Source organism: Dipodomys ordii, unplaced genomic scaffold (genome assembly GCF_000151885.1).
Source record: "Dipodomys ordii isolate 6190 unplaced genomic scaffold, Dord_2.0 Scaffold106, whole genome shotgun sequence".
Lineage (NCBI taxonomy): Eukaryota > Metazoa > Chordata > Mammalia > Rodentia > Heteromyidae > Dipodomys > Dipodomys ordii.
The window spans coordinates 1,169,346-1,191,931 of record NW_012267322.1 but is presented as its reverse complement, the minus strand read 5'-3'; the positions used below and the strand labels follow the sequence as shown (position 1 = coordinate 1,191,931).

At 43.2% G+C, this 22,586-nt stretch overlaps 1 pseudogene; it reads left to right on the top strand.

Moving 5' to 3' along the window:
- Positions 1–642: 642 nt before the first annotated feature.
- The window catches only part of LOC105994400, a 25,663-nt pseudogene continuing 3,719 nt past the window's right edge, over positions 643–22,586 (top strand).

Sequence of the window (22,586 nt, the reverse complement as noted above, 5' to 3'; positions counted from 1 at the left end):
TGCCCCTCACCTCCCATGCTCAAAGACCAACCTCTTCATTTGTCACTTAGGACAAAGGGGAGAGGGAGAATCTTTGGAGTCAGTGCCTTAGGCATCTAGGTCCCTCAGAGGAAAACAAACAAACAAATAAACTACATGCTGACCTCTCCTCCATCCTGAAGGTCAAGGTGATGCCCTGGAGGACAGAATGGTGATAAATGCCGCATCTGTAGTTGCCTCTTTCTGACAACCTGGCTGAGCCCTACCCCTCTGTCTGTGCTGACAGCTCCAGGGTAGATTTATCTATGAGAATCTGGGGCTGCTATAGAGGCAGCAAACTCATGAATCTGGAGGAGAGTCATTGACTGAAGCCTGAGGTGTGCTTATTAAAGAAGAGAAAGCGACAGGAAAGAGAGCTTCAAGCTCCTGCAGGCCCTGTTTTCAGTGGCATAGGATCCAGATATTATGCCATGGCTGGGTCTGGCTATTTTGGGATGAATTCGACAAATAGATAATGTTCATGGGGAGAAAATAAAAGGCAGAGGTGCTCTGGTTGAGGAAACTGATAAAGAGCCCTTCTCCTGGGAGGGAAGAGGGAAATGAGGGGCTTCTGAGGGACTAGCCTGGAGACTCATAGCCAAAGGCAAACCAAAGAGCTGTACTATGGCCCGATACCTCTCCTGCCAGGAGCAGCAAGAGTGGAGGCACGGTTTCCATACTTCTAAGGTGAGTCAGGGCCAAGCTCTCTAGAGGGCTGGCCAAGATGACTCCCAATGCAATTCCCCTCCCAATTTATTAGTGATTGTTGTCTTTTGGGGGGGGGTTGGTTGGTTTTTGTTTTGTTTTGCTTTGTTTTCTGTATAGGTTTGTTTACTTTGTCAGAGCTACTTCTACAGTCTCAAGTATCAGGAAACCAATGATCCAGTCTCAAGTTTTCATCCACTAAGGTGGCCAGGACAGTTCTCCTTGTCAGCTTCCTGAGTCACTAGGACTATAAGCAAGAGCTACCATACTCAGCTTCGGTTCTGATATATATATTTTTTTTTTTGGTCAGTCGTGGGGCTTGAACTCTGGGCTTGGGCGCTGTCCCTCAGCTCTTCAGCTCAAGGTGAGCGCTCTACCACTTGAGCTACAGCACCACTTCCGGTTTTCTGGTGGTTTATTGGAGATAGGAGTCTCACGGTCTCTCTTGCCTGGGCTGGCTTTGAACCGTGATCCTCAGATCTCAGCCTCCTGAGTAGCTAGGATTACAGGCGTGAGCCACCAGCGCCCGGCTCGGTTCTGATATTTTTACAAGGGTGATGTGCTATGATTTTTATCTTTCACATTCAATGGGGTGGGGCAGACATGACAACCTATAAACCTGGTCTTAATGCAAACCAACTGCTCAGCTCTGGCCCCATCCCAAGACATGATGGGCCCAAATCAACTCCACAAAGGTGTTCCCACTCCTGTGGGCCCAAACAAGCCTGAGTAAGAGAGAGGCCTAGTCCCATAACATAAGTCTTCAGGATTTGTTGGGGGATGCAAAGGAGAGTAGAAAAATCCCCAAATTCAACATGAATGACATAATCACCAATTGCCAACCATTAGCTGTGTGTGCCAATGCACTACTGGAGTGGCCCAGTGCTTGTCTGAGTGTACATGTGAGATCTACCATGTCTCTTTTCTGTGGGAGTCCTCAATCCAGTGTTGTGTTGATATATTCACTCTCTGAAGCCTGGAAAATACTTTTTTTATTCTCTGGAAAGGGGGTGTCCTTATCTCCTAGAAAGGGTTAAGATTCAAGCCATTGAAGATGTTACCTAGCTGTTAATATTTCAAAAGGACATTTTCTTTTGAAGACAAATGCCTTAAGACCAATGTCATATGAATTCCATTTACATTTATGGGAAAAATCCACTAAGACCTTCTGCTTTCTCCTTGGCATTAGGAAATGGTATGTGCTAGCTAACTTTTTTCTGGCTTTTTATAAGGCTGCAGAAAGTACCACTATTCAAAGAACTAGTGGGGAAAATAACATGATGCTTAAGTTTCATTCCCAGATTATTAGTTTGTGAGTTTGGGATAGTCAAATCTTCTAATATGATAAAAATCATCTTCTGAATTTTTATATGATCTTCCCAATTTTAATAGGCAAGTGGCTTAAGTGGATATTTTCAGTCTCCCTAGATGTGATTTGGTCATATAAAAAAAAAACACTAAATGTGTCTGAAGACCAAATTAGCCCATTCACCAAATCTGCTATGTTTGATTTGAGATCCTGCAGATTCTGGATTGTCAATTGTGAATTTTAGTTTACTAGTTGCTTGAATTTTGAATTTTTTAACATTAAACAGTCAGCAGAAACATGGCAACGAGGAAGATGTTAAAAAGAAAGTAGCAAATCTAAATCCCCTTTGCAAAGCATTTAGCTAAGCTCTTAGATTCCCTCAGGGTGGGAAAGTTCAGTGAAAGCAGACTGAGAGGAACCAGAGGAAACTGAACATTTACCCAGCTGGACTAAGTCTGTAAGGCCTCCTAGCATCTATCTGACATGCTCTTAGAAATGATACTGGTTCTGCAATGGGACCTCTTCCCCCAGCTGGCCATGAACATGTCATTGACCTGCTGGGGGAAAAAGGTCTCCAGGTCACTCTAATCTATGTACTACACACTAATCAATAACTCAGGGAGTCACATACCCACCCACAAACATGTAACTCAATCAGTGCTGAAGGTAGGGGAAAATTTTGCCCCCTGTAAACCTGCTGCGAGCAGCAGAAAACGTGGATGATTTCATTATCTGAGATTGCTTTGTCATATTTCTGCTGAACCAAAGGATAACTGAAATGAACATGAATAATTCAGCACCATGGTCAGGGCTGCAGAACCTCTGGGGACCCTGTGGCTCCCAGATTCCATCTCTGCCAGAGTGGCTCAGGGTGTGGAAATGCCAGACCCAGTAACCATGAGCAACCCCAGAGGCCAGCTGTGCTGTCCTGAGTCACTTGAAACTGCCAAAGGAGGAAGAATCTGTGGGGGCAGAGGTGAGTCAATCTCCAGATCCAGCCAAGGTCAGACCTCCGGAGCAGGACCTAGACTCTTAAAGAGAGTATTCCTGAGACTCCAGGAACAAGTGAGACTGAATCCTTGGGACAGTCTTTTTCCTGTTTTCCTGTTATTATCCTCCACTTAACTTCCTCTTTTTCCTCCCCCCGCCCCTCTACTTGTCTCTCTCTGTTCCTTGTCTTCTATTTTACTCCATCAGTCATCCCTCTTCTTTTGATAGAATTGTAGCATGTCACAGCCAATGAGCCTGAAGAGGCAGCTGATATCAAGTTTAACAAAGCCAAATGTCCTGGAGGGTCTAGCAGGTCATGTGAACATGTAGAGTGGACAGGACTTCCCTGGCTACAGGTGCTCCTGTGGGCTACTGAATACTGTGTGTGGCCTACTTGCATACATTCAAATTGTACATTTTTTTATTTTGATGTTGGCCAAACAAAACACATTTATAACCTAATATTTGAGGACCAGTCTAAGTTGGCCCATAGCAAGATACTGGTGACTCATGCCTATAATCCTAACTGTTTAGGAGGCTAAAATGTGAGGATCAGTGTTTAAAGCCAGCCCAGACAGCCAGATCCTAGAGACTCTTGTCTCCAATTAACCAGCAAAAGGCTGAAGTAAAGGTATTACTCAACTGGTAGAGTACCAGTCTTGAGTGAAAAGGCTAAGCAGAAAACAAAAATGCTTAAAAAATGATGGTGGCTTTTCTTTGAAAAGGAGAAGAAAAAGACAAGAAAGAAAGAAAAAAATTGAGGGAATGGGTGGGGTTGGGAGAGATGGTGGGGAATGAAGAGAGAGGTGACATTGATCAAGATGCATTGCATAACTACATAAAGATAATAAAAGATAAGTGAATGAAAGGAAGAGGAAAACAAGCTCAAGGCCAAGTTCAAGCCCTAGTAGCAGGAATACATACATACATACATACATAAACTAGCTCACAGAGAATGAACTTGAGGACAGAGTAGGGGAAGTGACTAGCCCAGGATAATACTGAGTTTCCAAAATTCCAGGCTTTGGTAATTTCCAGATCATTCTGTCCCTCATCTCCTTCTGTGAATTTGTTCACCACTTTTTTATTTAATTTCTCACTCCCCCTGGCCTACTTCCAGCCTTGGACTCTGAGGATCAAGGTGAATTCACCAAGACCTTTATCCTCCCAGAATGCTGGGCCTGTCTGAGGGAGGTCACACAGCACTGCACATACTCTGACAATTGCTAGGTCAGGTCACAGGCTGTCTGCCTGAGAGCTTCTACTTCCTGCTGCCTATTAATGCAGAGACTGGCTTGATTTCCTCACCGTGTGAGCCTCCCCATCAAAAATACCTGCTTATAGGAATCTTTATAATCTATTTGCACAAGTGGCATCCTCTCTACATATTCTATTGCTTAGAAGCAAGTTATTCAAGGGACAATAGTATACAGGGTCATAAATACCAAAGGGCAAGGAAGCCATTAGTATATTAGTATAAAACAGTGGAAGCTTAAAAAAAAGATTAATTAGATTTTTCCAGAGAACCATGCAGACATCCAGGTACAGAGAACAAAGAAAGGTTTATTGCCAGGAAAGAGGGCCAGCAAGACTCCTTCTCACAAGGGAGAAGGAGTCTATTGTCTGGGGTGACTCATATAACCTAGGAAGTTTAGGAGGGGCTAGAAGGGGCTAGGAGGTAGAGACTCCGGTGTGGGCCAGGGGCTTCATCATGGTGGACTAGGATTTATGGTTTCTATCCAAATAGTAGATAAGGGGTCCTGCAGCTGCCCAGACCTGAAGGTCACTCTAAGGGGCTCTTATTGCTTTATATGGTGGTAGCTGCCCCAGAGAAATGCCATCCCAAGGTAAAGGGGGCTGGAGGCTGATTATTTACTGCCTTTACCACATGGGCCTAGTGTTGCCTAGGAAGAGAGCATGCTAAGCTCTGGAGAAGGGAAGGAGTAGACGAAGCTATGGGAAGGGAGCTCATTCCACTAACAGTCTATCTGCATTTTATAGAAAAATGGCAAGCAGCAAGGGAGATTTTTGACAAAAAGAAGGAGAGAGCATTTTAGAATCTGACCTTGCCCATGGCAGGAGAAACTAGAGCAAGCTTTGGGCTGGCAGTAAACCAAATGTAACTTTTCTGAGTTTCCCATCCTTATTTTCAGAGAGTAGCTGTAGAGAGAATGGAGCCAGTCTGTATGGTTATTCTCCATCTATGTCTACGCTATAGCTTTGGTAGTAAATTCATAATTGGCTCTCCATGGTGGTGGGACTGGCATTATTACACACTGTCCCAGCTATCAAAGCATCCTCTCCCTCTATGGCATAAAATACATCCACCTCTAGCTGTCTGGGTATATTGCTTCCAAATCTTTCACCACAAATATCGAGTGGTTCCCTGGGTCTGTTTTTGCAGACCAGACCTTGCATTCTGGGGATTAGCTTAGTCACTTGTGCTTTGGGCATGGCCATTCCCTGGACTTCCAAAGCCACAGCATTTTCCCTGGAGAGGTTATTCAAGAGAACACTTATTTTATTAAAAGACCTCTGACAGAGCCACATCATTAGCCAAGGCTGGCCTAACAAAGGTTTAATATAGACGATGATGAGATGATATTAACTCATTGACGCATGTTTGAGAACTTGACACATCGTAGATACAGGGCTTTGTTTCAGCAGTGATGGCTCAGAACTGTTTGCATTGGAAATTGAATAATGTTCTCATGCCCTAGAAATCTTGTGCTGAAGCCAAGGAGATATTGAACCTGCCTAAGTGTATCAACCACCTCCCCACCCACAAAGCTCATTACCACCCAAGCCAAACCCTCCAGAGCCCGAGAGAGACATGCTGCCCCAGGAGCCAGGAGCCCACTTGATTCCCCTTACAGAGCAACTTGCCATTCTCATCCATTTATTTTAAGCAAATTATTCAGCCAAGTTGACAAGCATGAAAAAAACATAACCTACCCTGGGATTTTCAAAAGAGATTTTCTCCCAAATATGATTCATTGTGCTCTGATCTCTTACTGTATTTTTATCAAATGCCCCCATGCCAGCTCTTAAAAGAGCTTGGCCAGCTCTGCTGGTTACTGCTGATTTCTTTGACTCTGTTGTTAGATAAATCCTTTACTAAGCTATAATCAAAAATTTCACCTTCCGGAAGCTCTAGGAGATATTCAAGGACCTGTGGAAATCTAGGAGACAGTCTATAAAAACACTCGATGATGCACATGTATTGAGCAACAGTACTATGCCAGCTCCCTTCTAGGCACAATATATTACAGTATGGAAGGAACATACATGGCTTTCTGACTTTGTGGTGGTCATTTTTCAAAAGGAAGGACAGACTAGAAACAAAAGAAAGAATTAGCTGAATAAAATAACTTTGGACATTGGTACAAGCTATGAGGACTATAGGACAAAGTAAATGCATGAGAAAGTCTGCCCAAGGAAGCACTGCTGGTGCAAAGTCCTGAGTGAAGAAGTGTGACCCCCAACAAGGCTCTGAGAGAAAGAGAATTAATCCCATTGGTGAGATAGTGATAATCATTATTATTAACTACCACTCACCAAGCACATACTATGCCCAATGCATTCGTTGAGCACTGAGGTGAACAAGTTATACCTCGTGTGTGTGTCTGTGTGTGTGTGTGTGTGTCTGTGTGTGTGTGTGTGTGTGTGTGTGTGTGTGTGCCAGTCCTAGGGCCTGAACTCAGGGTCTGGGTGTGATCCTTTAACTTTTGTGCTGAAGGCTAGCCCTCCACCACTTGAGCCATAGCTCTACTTCCAGCTTTTTTGTTGATTAGCTAGAGATGGGAGTCTCAGGAACTTTCCTGCCTGGGCTGGCTTCAAACTACAATCCTCAGTTCTCAGCCTCCTAACTAGCTAGGATTTCAGGTGTGAGACCAGTGCCCAGCTTATACCATTTTTTAATCTGCCAAAAACCTTCCCAAGGGAGCTAATATTTTCCTTTCACACACAGAGATACAAAATTACACTGATATATCACACTAACCTATCTCTCTTCTAAATGGATGTGGGGAATGATGGAGGACAAAAGCTGGGACATTTGGGGATAATACTTTTATGTTGTGTAGACTATGACTTCTCCCTAGTGCAGAAGCCCTGGGAGAAATCACTTCTGATGGCTCATAGTCCTAGGTTGGTGACTAGGGGACTAACCCAGTTTTCTAGCTCTTCATCTATTTGTTAATTCACTGAGTACTTATTCTGTGCCAGGCACTGTATAGGAGACATCTCCATAAACTGAACAGATTCAAGATTCTAAAGCCACTACCCTCCTCCTGTCTAAGAAGTAAGCCTCACTCATGGAATACAAACATAAACAGAGAGACTCGCAAAATAATTATTCATGTCTATTTTCTGCTTCTGCTCTGCATCCAATGGCCCAAACATGGATAAAATATGACATCCCTTCAAGCAGCCAAACTCAGCAGGAAGATAGACAGATAAGAAATGGCAGTGCAGAGCACTGAGCACAAATACAAGAACAAAAGCAAAGTCTTCTGGTGGCCTCAGCTGGCATCCTCCACAAAAGATTAGATGCAGCTCCAGTAAGATGTCATTGTACTGCATAGCGGGGTCTCAAGACCATTCAGATTCAGGGTAACACCTGTCCTTACATAAACACCAACCTGAAACTTCTTCCATTCCCTCTCAGCCCAGCTCACCTCCCAGGCCACCATTCACCTTCCTTCTCCTAAGTGTGTTACCATTACATTTCTCTCCTTACTAGCTCCCAGATTGTACTGGCAAGAAGAGAAAGCTTCATCCTCTGTAAAGGCCGGCAGGGAGTCTGGACATCAATATTTTTTGTGTGTGCATTCTAGGCCTGGGGCATGAACTATGGGCCTGGGTACTGTCCCTGTGCTTTTTTGCTCACAGCTAGCACTTTCTTCTTAAACCACAGCTCCACTTCCAGTTTTTTGATGATTAATTGGAGATTTAGAGTCTCACAAACTTTTTTTGGGGGGGGTCCGGTCGTGGGGCCTGAACTCTGGGCCTGGGCACTGTCCCTCAGCTCTTCAGCTCAAGGCTAGCGCTCTACCACTTGAGCCACAGAGCCACTTCCGGCTTTTTCTTTGTGCTTATGTGGTGCTGAGGAATCGAACCCAGGACCTCGAGCATGCAAGGCAAGCACTCTACCACTAAGCTACCTTCCCAGCCCTCTCAAAAACTTTTTTTGCCTGGCCTGGCTTCAAACCCCGAATCCTCCTATCTCACCCTCCTGAGTAGCTAGGATTACAGGTATGAGCCACCAGTGCCCAGTGGCATCAGTATTTTTTAAGCCTCACTAGTAATTCTAGTTTGCAATTCGAAAAACGGCCACCTCACCAGGGGAAAGGTGACTATTACAGTTGTTACTTTTGTTGATCAGATGCCAACCCAAAGGTCTGTGGAGCCTCGTAGAAAAGTGACTTCCTGGATCTGAAACTGGTGGAGCATTTCTGATTCTCAGCCAAGCCCCTCTCATCATCCTTCACAGAAAACTAAATGAACCTTACAAGTCCATAGCCCAGGGCACAGTGCCTTAGGTAAAAGGCACTAATCAAAATTTTCAGGGGGTAATTGGCAAATTGCCTCTTTGTAAGTATTCTGAATTAAGCACTGTAAGTATGTGGAAAGAAGCTGCCTGTGGCTTTGGGCTCTGGGCTCATGCCTCATCTGCATAAATGAATCAGACCCAGGACACAGGCTCCCTCCATATGACCCTACCAATGAGAGAACACTGCTCCTCCAGCCTGAGCTCAGCAGGTGAAGGCTGAAGGCATGCAGTGAGGGGCCACTCCCTGAACATGGGAATTGCAAAGCCATGGCTATGTGGCTAGAGGAGTGAGGCTGAGAACCCTGGCACTCACACAAACCCATGCATGCCAAGACTGGGGTTTGCCCTGGGCAGCCAGATGGACTTGAATTCCATTTGTAGCCTGATTAGAACAAGCTGCCCATTTGGTAACATCGCTGCCTTGTGGTGGGATTTATAGCATTATTGTCTCCAAAGGTGATTAAAAGGAAGGGGGGGAGGGAGGGAGGGAGAAGAAGAGGAAGGAGGGAGGGAGGGAGGAAAGGAGGAAGGAGGGAGGGAGGGATGAAAGGAGGAAGAGAGGAAGGGAGGGAAGAAAAAATAAAAAAGGAACGCTCTCCTTTCGTGTGTCCCTTTACCTTTGAATTGGAGTCAGGACTCTTATTATTTCATTAGCTAGTCTCATTCCCTCGATAGCAACTGGGTTCATGAGCATTTGATTTAGGCTGCAATTAAAAGCCCCAATCATAGAAATACATTTTCAGAAGATAATTGGGTGCATCACGCCAGCTTGTTGGCCTGTTAGCTGGCTCTAATTGTTGGCCAGTAAATTAAAAGCCAGTGTAAGTAAATGGTTCATCCAAAGACACATGAGAGGATCAAGGACTCTGCCCTTCACCCTAATCAGGGATTTTTCCTTTGCCAGGGACCACAAATCCATTTCCTCTGTGTAAAGGACACATGGGGTGGCAGACATTTTAATGACTTCACATACTTTAAAATGAAGAGCTCTTGAAAGATTCATTTTATACTTTGCTTTTTTCCTTGCCCACTCTCCATATTTTTCTTTTCCTTTGGGCAAAGCCTCCCAAATGAGCCATACAACTTTTTTCATCTTTCCTCTCTCAGAGTAGTAGCTCCCACAGTAACAGCTTGAGCTAAAGAGAGCTTTTTCTGTTTCTTTCTGGAAAGGTGGCAAAGTGGTCACAATATAAACTGGGCTCTCTCTTGCAGGTTAGATGCTCCCTGCATTGTACAAGAGAAGGCAGAAAAACTTGGGCATTGGATAGGACTTTAAGTGTGAATATGGGAATCAAAATATCTCAAAGGAAGCCGACTGGTCTTTGCTAGGACATTGTCCCTAACTCACTTACCTTTTGGAAAAGCTCTCCTCTCCCTGCGTAGCTCACCAACACTGAGAGTTGTGGTAGTCTTATCTAGACTTGTAAGTGCTCATTCAACCTTGTCCCAGTGTGACACTCTAGTCTCTACTATGTTGTTTTAGCCATGTGACTGACTTTGGCTGCTAGAATTCAAGAGGCTTTAGATAGATTGTATCATCTTCATCTCCTCTCCTTCCCATCTTCCCTCAGGATGTTTTTTTTTTAAATCACATATGAGGACTGGGTGAGAAGAAATGTGGTAGGTAGGGAACCCAGAAGAGCCAAATTAAACAGCTGCAATTGGTACCCAGCTACCAACATTGAACAAGACTGGGAAAAGTATAATGGATTCTGCAAGAGGTGACACATCATCAAGGCTTTGGGGAGAGAAAAAGGCAACCTTCCTTGTAGAATGTGAAGCTGAAATGGGAGAATGTGGAACAGTTTTCATATTTCTTGCCACGCAGTTTGAATAGAAGGCTCAAATATCAAAGAAAATCAGCCTGAGGCTTAGAGAATCCAGGCCTGTGGCATCTCTTGACTTTCAGCCAAACCATGTAGAAAACAGATTCTCCCCCTGGCCATGTAAGTATGAGAGCTAGCTGCATCTTTTGCTTGGATTTGTTTGCTTAGATTTTCTGACATTTGGAGCTGAAAGAATTCTCACTGCAGCAAGTTCCAAATCTGAGGCTGTCATTCTCTCTGACCCCTCCCCGATCAGTCCTTCAAGAGATATAGAAGCCCAAGGCCTCAGTAATCATAGTACCATAACTGAGGCAAAGGACTCCCAAACCTACAAAGCCTTAGAACAAGCTGGGCCTCAGAGTTATCTACAGATGCAATATTTGAAGAATGATTCCAGCAGATTGAAGAGAAGCTCCCACAAGACTGAGCTGGAGAAAAGACTTTTATAAAAGCCCAAGGGGAGAGGGGGTATAAAAAACTCAATATTTCACCTGTAGCCTTGGAGCTGTACACGGAAACCTCCATCCAAAACATCAATCATCATAGCAACCAACATTGACCAGGAAGAAATTGGACTAAGCCTACTAGAGAATTTTATTTCTAAAAGCATCAATGACAATTTGATTTAGATGATTAATTTCTTCACCAATAGCTATTTCTTCCTGATTTAAGCTAGAAACTAAATAATACAAACTGACTAGAATATCATTGCAGAATCAATAAAACATCCTCAACAGATAATTATAGTATTAATGTACTTATTCTCTGGTTGGTGCATCAATCACAGTTAATGAGGATAAACGGAAATGATTTTCATTAAGAGCATTTGAGTTCTGCAGCCCTGAGTCACAGAAAGCTGAAGCACAAGGGCCCAAAGCATTGAGGGACCAAGGGTTTTCAGATTGGATTTGTTGGAGTCTTGGGAGTCTTACAAAAGGCTCTTGGACCACCATTAGGTCCCTATAGGGAAACAATTGAATGGTAGAAGCCCCAGGATTTTCACATCTCCAAACACTGATTTATATAAAGAATTGTTGGGGCTCTAATATTGTTAAGAAAAGAGAAAGTAACAGATAAGAAAAGAACAGAGAAAATAAAGAGTAAGTTTTACAACCAGTGACTTCTCTGATCCCTTCGTTTTTCCAATGGGGAACCTGGGTCTCAGAAAGTGGAAGAGAGTTGTTCAGTGTCATATAGATGCTCAGCAAAAGAGCTTGGGCCAAAATACAGATATTCTGGCTCCCAAGCTATTTCCCATTGTATATACTTCCCATTGTAATAGGCCTTACACATTTTCAACTGTAGAAGTAATTGAACAGCAGCAAGGAGAATTGGGTAGTTGGCCCCCAAAAAATTATCAGTAAGGTAATAGCTATTTCTCAGCAGCTATCCATGGCATGCCTTGTTCCTGGCCCAAGAGTCCACCTGAAGTACTCATTTAAGATCTTTCCCATATGATCCAGAGACCACACCCAACAATTCTTGGAGGAGGAAGGGATAACTCCAACCTGAATTGGTGACTGACTTTGCTATTAGCCACATGTTTCTTCATCGACTTATCACTTACTTACTTGCTGATCTTGCTCAGATCAGTAAGAACTGCCTACCAACCCCATATACTCAAGAAAAAATATACATGGTCATGGTTTTATGATACTCTGGGAAACTTTTGCTAGAGAGGAGTAGAAATAGGTTGAACATCACTAATCTAAAATTTTCAAACCCAAAGTATTCCAAAATGTTAAACTTTTTTTTTGGTGGGTCTCAGTGCTTGAGCTCTGGGCCTGGGTGCTGTCCCTCAGCTCTTCAGCTCAAGGCTAGTGCTCTACCTCTTGAGCCACAAAGTCACTTCAGGTTTTCTGAGTAGTTTATTGTAGAGAAGAGTCTCATGGACTTTTTCTGCCTGGGCTGCCTTTGAACCAAGATCCTCAGATCCCAGCTTCCTGAGTAGCTAAGATTACAGGCATGAACCACAGGCATCTATCTCAAAATCTGAAACTTTTTGAACACTAATATGCCACTAAAACAGAAAATTTCACCCTGTTCCCACAACCTAAAGATATTGTACAGAATTACCTTCAGGCTATGTGTGTAAGGTGACACATAAATGAATTTCATGTTCACATGTGGGTCTTTTCCCTAAGTTATCTCATTACATATACGCAAAAATTCTAAAATCTGGAATCTCAAGCACTTCAGATAAAGGTATTCAACTTATGTACCTTCTATCTCCGTCCATTCCTGCTGCTACAACAAAATACCACAGGCTGAGTAGTTTATAAATAATATAAACTTATTTCTCATAGTTTTGGAGATGGAGAAGTAAACTTTACAGCATAGTCATTTGTGTCTTTTAAGGGCTGCCTTTTACTTCTTGTTGTATCCTTACATGGCAGAATGACAAAATAAACAGTGTCCTTTAATGGCAGAAGAAATGGAAAGGCAAGAAAGAGCTTTTTATAAAGGTGTTAATCTCATCCATCGGTAAAGTTCTTGTGACATATTTACCTTTTAAAGGCCCACCTCTTCCTGCTTTGGTTAGATTCCAACATGTGAATGATACAATTACAGTACTTCTTACCTTTTCCTTTCACAATACCATATACATTTGTCTTATACTGTGAAAACTTACTTAAGTGGGACTGGAGATGTAGCTCAGTAGTAGAACATTTTTGTAGCATAATCAAGCCCGAGGGTTCAATTCCAATACCACAAAATTTTAATATGCAAACAACTCCAGACTCAAAGATATGTACCAAGACAGATTTTGAAAAGGCTCAAGAAACCAGAATATAATATTAAAAATGAGTTCATCTCATTCTAATCCTGAACCCATCTCCTTTCCTCTCTGGGACTTGAGATCTTAAAAAATGAGTGGTTTACTCCTGAGCAGAGGCAACGGTTTCCTTACCTGTGTCCATTCTAGCTTACTAAGGATAAGGAAGATTTAAAGAATTCTGAGGCTCAACAGGAAAGAATGCTATTATTTATTAGTAATGTCTGCCATGATCAAGGGAAGGGAGAGCCAAGCATGCTAGTAAATTTCTATCCTCTCCACATCAAGAAGCAGGAGGATTTTAATTCAAGGCTAATCTAAATGAGCTAGGAAGTTTGAGGCTAGACTAGGCTTTGTTGCAAGACTCTTCAAACAAATAAAAGGACAGGGAAGAAAAGGTACAGTGAAATGGTAGAACAATATCCATGGTCCAAGGTTATCCAACTCATACAGATCTTTACTAAGAATCCTTCTAGCACTGCAGGTTTCTAGGGTTTCCTATTTATAGTGCTTAACCATGCCAAGCCAAGCAAGCTATGCTGTTCTACCATGACCAGCCCTTTATTTCCTACTTTCTATCCTCCAGACCAAACCTAGAAGATCCTGAAGTTGTAGAACACAGAGATGAAGCCTGGGGCAAGCATTCCTTTCCTAGATGATGAGCAATGGCAGGCACTGGACAGGTTTTCACTCACACTGACCTGTCCCACACAGATTAAGTCACCATTAGAATTGGAAGGAATAACAGTAGCACTGAAACAATTTTGATTACTCTGTATATGAACCAGGATGTGTGTGCGCATGTGCACACATGAGTACATGCATGCACACACCCATACACAGGAGCAGTACATTCATATCAGCAAAGAGACCCTCAGAGTGAGGGTCTCTACAGTACCAACAACCTCCTGCCAGCCTAGACCACCTCCTTTGCTGCCCCTGACACACCCACTTGCTCACTTAATGGTCTTATACAGTCTCCACTTGAACAGGATTTGAAGCCTCTAGAGAAGGTTAAAAATAGCGTCTTGAATACGGAAATCACTTCACAGCTTACAAACTGTTTTCACAACCTTAATTTCATTTGATCCTCAAAACAGCCCTGTGATGAGAAAACTGAGGTGCAGGCAGTTAGGTGATAAGTCTGGGACAAGTGGAAGACAGGAGGATTGGAACACAGGTCTTCTCGATCAAGATCCTGTTCTCTCCTCACACTACCAAATTTGCTTTTCTTATCTACCACCAGTCCTTGTCTAGTCACTAACACAGGAGATATTTGTCCGTTCCCCAAAGCTTTGGTTCCCCAATCTCCCACATTCTTTTAGCCTCCTGGTTGTCTACCAGCAAAACAGTTGGCCTTGTTTTTTCTCTGGGGAAGCAGAGTAGAATACTCATGTGATCTTCAACTTTGGAAGCAGGCAGTCTTGAGTGTAAACCCCGTCTGCCACTTCCTAAGAGGATGAAGTGGGCAAGCTACTTGATTTCCCTGGCACTTCGTGTTCTTTCCTGTAGAATGGGAGTGATGATAATTCCCACAGCACATTGCTTCTTAAAGGAATGCACAGAACAATACAGCCATGAATATCATAGTAAACCTGAAGTGTATAACAGTGCCTGGTACATAGTGGTTTAAACAGAGGCTCTAGGTAGCATTTTAAAGTAACAAATAACAATAATAACAACGACAATGATGCCTAGAAGCCAAGCCAAACCAACGAGGGTAAAGCTGATACCTACAAATCTTTTGCTTAGTGTGTGCTGGCTAATTTCTAAAAGTCTTTCCAGCTGTGAGAGGATTCAGAGCACACACCCAGCAAACATCCCCTTGCCCCATTCATCAGCTCTAACAAGAACTCTACATCAACACTGGATTTATTGGGTGTAGGATGCAGAAAATACATTGCAGGAGGAGTGGGATGTATAATCAGGTGTGTGATTAGTCATGCTAATGACATTTATACTAAGGAGTAGAACTAATTTACAATAATTTAATTATCAACGAACAACTGTGCAGGAAGAGGAAGCAGGGTTGTCAGATTTGTCAAATAAGAGCTCTTGACCAACAGTTCCAGCATAACTGCGAATTTTCGTAATTCTGAACACTGGATCTGAGTCTCTGAATGCCTAAAGAGCAGTGGCTAACATTTGCATGAAAACTCCTGGCTTTATAAAGCACTTACCTGTGCAGAATCTCATTTGACTCACAATAGTGCACTTTAAAATTCTGATTTAAAATGACAAGCTGAGAGGTAGAAAATAGGCTGGACTGGAACCATTCTGAGCCTTGGTCTCTTTGCGACACAGAGGTGTTCACTTGGAAGTATGTAACAGGGACACCTATGCAGCCTTGCAAAAGTATGTAGCTCAGTGATAAAATGCTTATCCAGCATGCACAAGGCCCTGGGTTTTACCCCTACTATAGCAAATAAAGGTCCAACCAATAAATATCTGGACTCTTGTATGTTTTTATTATGAGTCAATATTAATTCTGGAGTGAGAAGTGAGAATTTTGACCCATAAACATGCTGCAAGTTAAAAACCACCCAGGACAGCTGGTAGGCCTGGGTTGGAGTCTTCTATACAAGTGTTTGAAACCTGACTTCATACTTTCTTACCTTTGGCAGTACCCAGGTCACATCACTAAACCTCTCTCAGCCTCAGTTTCCTTATCAGATAATAATATCAACATCATGTGCTAAATGAGAGAATGTAACTGAAACTGTAAAGAGTAAATAAATTTTTGTTCTCCTGCATTCCCTTAGATAGAAGATACTGCCAATAAAAGCTCAAGCATAGATAGCATTTGTTCTCCTGAACCAAAACCTGTTGTAAATTTAAATGTGAATCTTAAAAGGCAAAAAAATAAAAAGTAACTTAAAATTGCCACCTGTTCCCTATGAATAGATCTCTGAGCCTCTCAGCTTGTCCTCCTAAAGGATCAGCTTAAGGGTGGCCTTCTTAACATCCAGTTACTAAGGTCAGTTCCCCCAGTGGCTCCCCCAGAATGACTCCTACCGAACTCCTGTGCCAGGGAAAGCACCAATATTATTTTCAGTTTTGCTGTTTGAGAAAACAACAGAGGTCAAATAAAAGGCATTCTTCTGTTGGGAAGTTCCTTCAGAAAAGAGGTTCAGTGGGTCCCTGCAGCTGAGGTAAATGAATGAAAGATACTCCACACCTCTTGTCCCCTGGAGCTCAAGGAAGAATCTGGCCTATTCTCCTCACTGAGTGAGCTTCCTCCAGGCCCTGTTCCAGGATTCCCCCCCACCCCCCATGCTGAGGGTGACAAGCTTCTGTTGGTAATAGCAGCCAGAAACAACTTTGTAGTAAAGATTCACAGTGAGAAGACCTGGACAGCGCTCACTGCTTCTACCACCAGTCCTCAGAGCTATTCCCCTTCTGTGTGTGTGTGTGTGTGTGTGTGTGTGTGTGTGTGTGTGTGTATGCGCATGTATGCACCATTATTGGAGCTTGAACTCGGGGCCTATACTGCTGCTTGGCTTTTTTTTTTAACTGTATTTTTTTTGTCTTTTCTTTTTTGGTATTGGGGATCAAACCCAGGACATTGTACTTGCTAGACAAGTGCTTTGCCACTGAGCTACATCCCAGCCCTGCTTGGCTTTTTCACTCCAGGTTGATGCTCTACCACTTGAGCCATGCCTTCAGTTCTGGTTATTTGCTGCTTAATTGGAGATAAGAGTCTCATAGATTTTTCTACATGAGCTGGTTTCAAACTTCTATCCTCAGATCTCAGCCTCCTGAGTAGCTAGGATTACAAGTGTGAGCCACTAGCATTGGGTGGTTTTTCCCTACTAAGCAAAGTAGTTGTGACCTCCTACCTCCACTCGCTGCTGCCATGCAGCTCCTCTGGCCAGAGCAGTCCACTGGATGGAGGAAACAGCTCTGAGAGTCAGTCTCAATGCCCCAGGACATGACTCAGCCTTTTGCTGTCCTCTCATCTCAGGTCACAGGGAATCTCATTACCAAATCTTAGGTGCTGTCTGATGGCTCTGGAGGAAAAACACTGGCTCTGGCCAGCTCAGGAATGCTTCAGCTGTCAAAGTAGTGAGTTTAATGAGCTAGTGATGGAGAGAAAAATGCCCAATCTTTTTAAGCTAAGGTTTAATCCTAGCTGCCTAATTGTGCCCAGCTGTTCCTTGACTCCCTCCCAACCTGTCCAATGAGAAGAGCTGATCTCTCTGGCTCTACAGGCTAGGCACAAGGAAGGCCAATTACTGGTCAAACTGGAACCAAAACTCAACACAAAGCAATCCACATCATCTGGTTATGTGTCCATAGGTGCTGGCCCCAAACCCAGAAGTCCCAACCTCAATGAACTCAGTCGAGTTCTGGCCCAGAAGTATGCTTTACATTTATTACATTTAAAAATAAATTCCAGGTCTGGGAATGTGGCTTAGTGTTAGAGTGCTTGCCTAGTATGCATGAAGCTCTGGGTTCAACTCTTCAATACCACATAAACAGAAAAAGCCAGAAGTAGCACTGTGGTTCAAGTGGTAGAGTGCTGGCCTTGAGCAAAAGGAACTCAGGGACAGTGCCCAGGCCCTGAGTTCAAGCCCCAGGCCTGGCAAAATATAGATAGATAGATAGATAGTCTATCTATCTATCTATCTATCTCTATCTCTATATATATAAAGGCATGTTGGCTCACACCTGTAATACTAGCTACTCAGGAGGCTAAAATATGAGGATCATAGTTCAAAGCCATCCCAGACAGGAAATCTGTAAGACTCTTATCTTCAATTAATCACCAGAAAACCAGAAGTGGTACTATGGCTCAAAGTGGTAGAGTGCTAGCTCAAGCCCCACATTGACAGAAAGAAAGGAAAAAGGAAGAAAGGAAGAAAGGAAGGAAGGAAGGAAGGAAGGAAGGAAGGGAGGAAGAAAGGAAGGAGGAAGGAAGGATAGTAGTTCAAGGACAGCTCTGATAAAAAAAAAGTTAGTATCACCTCATCTTAACAAATAAGCTGGATATGGGGGCTATATGCCTATAATACCAGCTACATAGAAGGCATAAGTAACGGATTGTGGTGTTAGGCCAGCTCCAAAAAAAAACATAAGAGACTATCCGAAAAATAACTTAAAAGTAAAGAGAGCTAGAGACTTGGCACAAGTGGTAAGGCATCTAACAAGTACAAGGCTCTGAGTTCAAATCTAGCAGCACCAAAGAAAAAACATAAATTCATAGTTTTGCCTAATTGTGAAATCCTGGATCATTAAAAACATTTACCTCAAAAGACTTTACCTTGAAAACCTAGACTTTTGTTTTCCCTTACAAAAATTATAATTTCTAACCACGCATGCCTATGTTCTGCAAACCATTGTCTCGGCAAGAACCAGCCCCTGCCAACAGAAGGCCTGAGTGAATATCAGCTCAACACTGCCCCTATCCCTGGACACCGGAGCCACTGACTCCTGGTGTGGCTTTAGTCACTTTCCTCTGTTCCCTGACTCACCATGGACTTTGCCCTCCTTAAGAAGCCCTACATGATCTCACGAGGCCTTCTGAGGCAGAGGGCACGACCTCTTGAGCAGAGAACCAGTGCTGTCACCAGTCCACCACTCTGGGAACGTTTGAAAGAGGCCCAAGGGTAGAAAGCCATCTTAGAATCCCTCCATGGTTGCCCATGTCTCCTCTCCAACCAGCAGAGACAACCATCACCACCTGCAGCTCCGCTGCACTCACCTGGTCAGTTTACACACGGCAGCACTTACAGGGATAGCAGCTTTCCTGGTTCTACATTCTCTATCATCAATGCCACTCCGACCCTTTCTTGTGGCCAATTTAATGAAGGAGGATCGGAATGAATGGTGTCATGGCTTGAAAGACAAAGCAGTTTGGGCTGGTCCAGTGGGGGTGCTTGCCCCGAGCTTGTTAGGGCAAGAATGCCCAGTCAAGACAAGGTGAGCTTCTGTCCGTCGTTAATTGCACCCCATTTTGCCCATCTCTGCTCAGCTAACCCGCAGAGCATTCCGACGTTTAAAGATTACCAAGGCGAGTTTGTAACGAAGCCTCTCCCTCTTTGTCTGTCCTTGCGCCAACAGCGGCAGAAGGGATACTAATTAGAGGGTGAATTATTAGCTTCCCATGGTGCACTGCAGGGACATTAAAAATGAGGGGGCTTTGCTGCTTGCCTTTTAGATGGTTAGTCTTGGTTTAATATATTCGTGTTTCTAGGTGAGCAGCAGGGGACAGTTTTTATGATTATAATTGTTGCATAATTACTGGCCTAAGGTTGCCTATTGTTAAATAAAAATGCTGAGATACTAATGTTTTATTGAACAGTACAAGAAGATAAAATTGTAATATCTTTTCCTGAGCAATCGAAGCTGCTCATTTGCAGCCTGGTGACAACCCTTAGCCATCTTATGGAAGAGGTGGATGGGTTCTGCCTGGCCTAGAAGTCAAATGTAAAATATTTGTTTAGGAAAGGTAACAGGGGCAGAGAAAGGAAAGGGAGCTGAGGAACTCTAGAACAGCCATTGCAACTCTGCACGTAGACAGGGCAGGGCCCATCTAGACTTGGTCAAGATGCATGCATTCCACACAGAGGACAACTGTCAGCCAATTGGCTCTGTAGGAAGATAGACAAATGGATGTCTCTTGCAAGCATCCATTTCTGCAAGAGAAATTGAAGAGACAATGAGTCAGAGATACCAAGGTTGCTGAATCAGGGATGCAGCCACCGTGAGATATCCACTGGGGACCAGAGCCCTCCTTTGGGCTATCTTAAATCTCCCATTCTTTGAGCCACTGAAAAGATTCTGGAACCAGCCAAGCAATGCATCTTTATCATATTTCTTAAGTCCAGCTATTGCTCCTTACCCCATCAACCTACCCTAGCCCAAATTGCCATGACTTAAAACTCTAAAAGTCTCTCTGCCTTCTATCTATAGCCTGTCTTTCACAGAGGGGATGCCTGCTCACAGCCAACTAATTTTTTAATGTACTTGATTCAGAACTGCTGCCTCACCAGAAAAGCATAAATGCATGGAAATGCCATTTGATTTGAGCAAGAAGTACCATTTGATTCGATCATTCTGGTCTGATTTCCTCACATGTCCCTACCTGCACAGAATGCTAGGATATAGATCACATTGACCTGTACAGGTGGGAAAGCACAGGCAGAGCAGACAGAGAAAGCCTAAGTTTCAGAAAGTCAAAGAGTGAACTAGTAGCTTCTTCCCCCAAAGACCTTTTGGGACTTCCTTAAGCCCAACCAACTCCTAGATTCTACTCAACACTTTCACAGCAAGCAAAAGCTAAAAACTAATTTTGCTCTCTCCAGGTTCCCATATGGTTCTTCCCAATGAAACCTTAGTCATGTGGGAAGAGACCTGGGCTGGGAAAGAGGAAGCCTAAGTTTAGCAAGTCTTAGACATGTCACCTTCACTCCCATCTTTGCAAGAGATGCCATGTCATCACTCTGCTCCAGCACACAATTCTTGGGAGGCTTAAATGGACTTCAGAGGACCAAGGACTGTCAGAGTCAGAGAGAGCTCATCTGGTCCAATTTCTTTTCAAATGCAAGAAATCTTTGCAGAGCCATTCCTGGCAGATGTTCATCCTCCTTCTGCATATACAAACCACTCTGGAAAGCTCCAAGAAACTCCCCCTTGTACCTGACAGTTCTGACTTTCCTTAGTCTTATCAACTTACATCTGCACAGCCCTGGTCCCAGGTCTTCTCCAAGCTATACTTTGCCTACCCATTGGCTCTGAACTCGATGACTTGCTCATTGTTGCTAATCTCTTTTCCAGGACAATTACCCTAGGTTCCTTGACCATTCTTCATTTTCAAAATCCTTTATCACCTTCACATTCTAGATTCTCCTCTATGCCAGCCTCCCCATCCTATAACAAAGAAGAATACAACTCCATATGTCATATGGCCAGCCCAGAACAAATGGCCTCCCTCACTCTGGTTACCACACTCCCACTAATGTAAGCTGTGACTACTGTGCAAGTTTTTAAGTAGGCACAGAACACCATTGGCTCATCTTGAGCTGTGCTCAACTAAATCCTCCAGACCTTTTTCACACAAATGGCTCTAGCTTGGAAGATGAAAACACTCATCATTCCTATATGGGGTACTTTGATAAGACTGAAAGAGAATCTGTGGGTTTAGATCTCTCTTTATCCAATCATGATAAATCTTTACAAACCCCAATTCTGTCACCTTGTCTTGAGTTGGAAAGCTCTGCCTTACTTACAGCTTTGAATCATCTGTGATTTTTCTAAGCAAACCTTCGGTGTCTTTAATAACAAGTATTAAGTTACCAGTGTAAATCAATGGAGAAACTACTGTGCTAGAATAAAGGAGGATATCTAAAACAATAGAAATAAAGCTAGTGAAGTTAGGAAATCAAGAAAAAAGTGCATAGGTCACTAAAACCTTATAGGAGAATCAGATATAAAAAGTGAGGGAAATCCCTGAGGTTTGTACTTGGCCACTCAGAACAAGAAGACTCAAAACGCCAAGATATCAGCTGAATTTAACCAACAAGGTTAAGTTTGTGTAGATCTAAGCCACTCCTACCTCACTCCAGTTCCCAGAAGACAGGGTCCCAGTTCATGATAACAATATAACGAGTCAGAAATATGTGCTGATAAGGGAAGAATTTTGACCATGCAGTACATACTCTAGTTCAGTTTGTGTTGGTGAACACAACTCCTAGATATAAGAGGAGTATTTAAGCATAGAAAAGTTAAAATGAGTATGTGTCCTGCAGCACCCACACAGGTTTATTGCTTTATCCCGTAGGCTGAGCCATACCCCATACTATTAATCAAAGTGTTGCACATCTGTATCTTTTGCCTAGAATGACCTTGGACCAGGACATTGTAGAGATCTCTCTTTTAGGTAATGTCTTTGAAGATGCTACTTATGCTACTCTCTGTGTTATCAATAATGTTCAGAAGACTTGAGACTCCCTCAGAGAGAAATGCACAGGTGAAACCCAGTATCTTACTCCCCAAGGCTTTTAGACAAAATTATGACAAATTCAGTGCCCCAAAGCAGGGGAAGTTCACTCTCTCGTAGAGCTGAAGTCCAGAAGTTAAAATCAGCTTCACTAATCAAGATCAAAACAATGGGAGGCATTCTCCCTCACTTAACATTCTTGCGAATCTGTATCTGGCCTCGTGCCGCTTCTAGTAGCTGCCAGCATTCGTTGACTTATGGGAATCATGCTCAAATCTCTGCCTTCCAATGAAATACCTAGGAATTAACTTAACCAAAGAAGTGAAGGACCTCTATGATGAAAACTTTAAATTCTTGAAAAAGGAAATCAACACAGAACTAAAAAAAATGGCAAAGCCTCCCATGCTCCTGGATTGGAAAGATTAACATCGTGAAAATGGCAATACTTCCCAAGGCTATCTACAAAT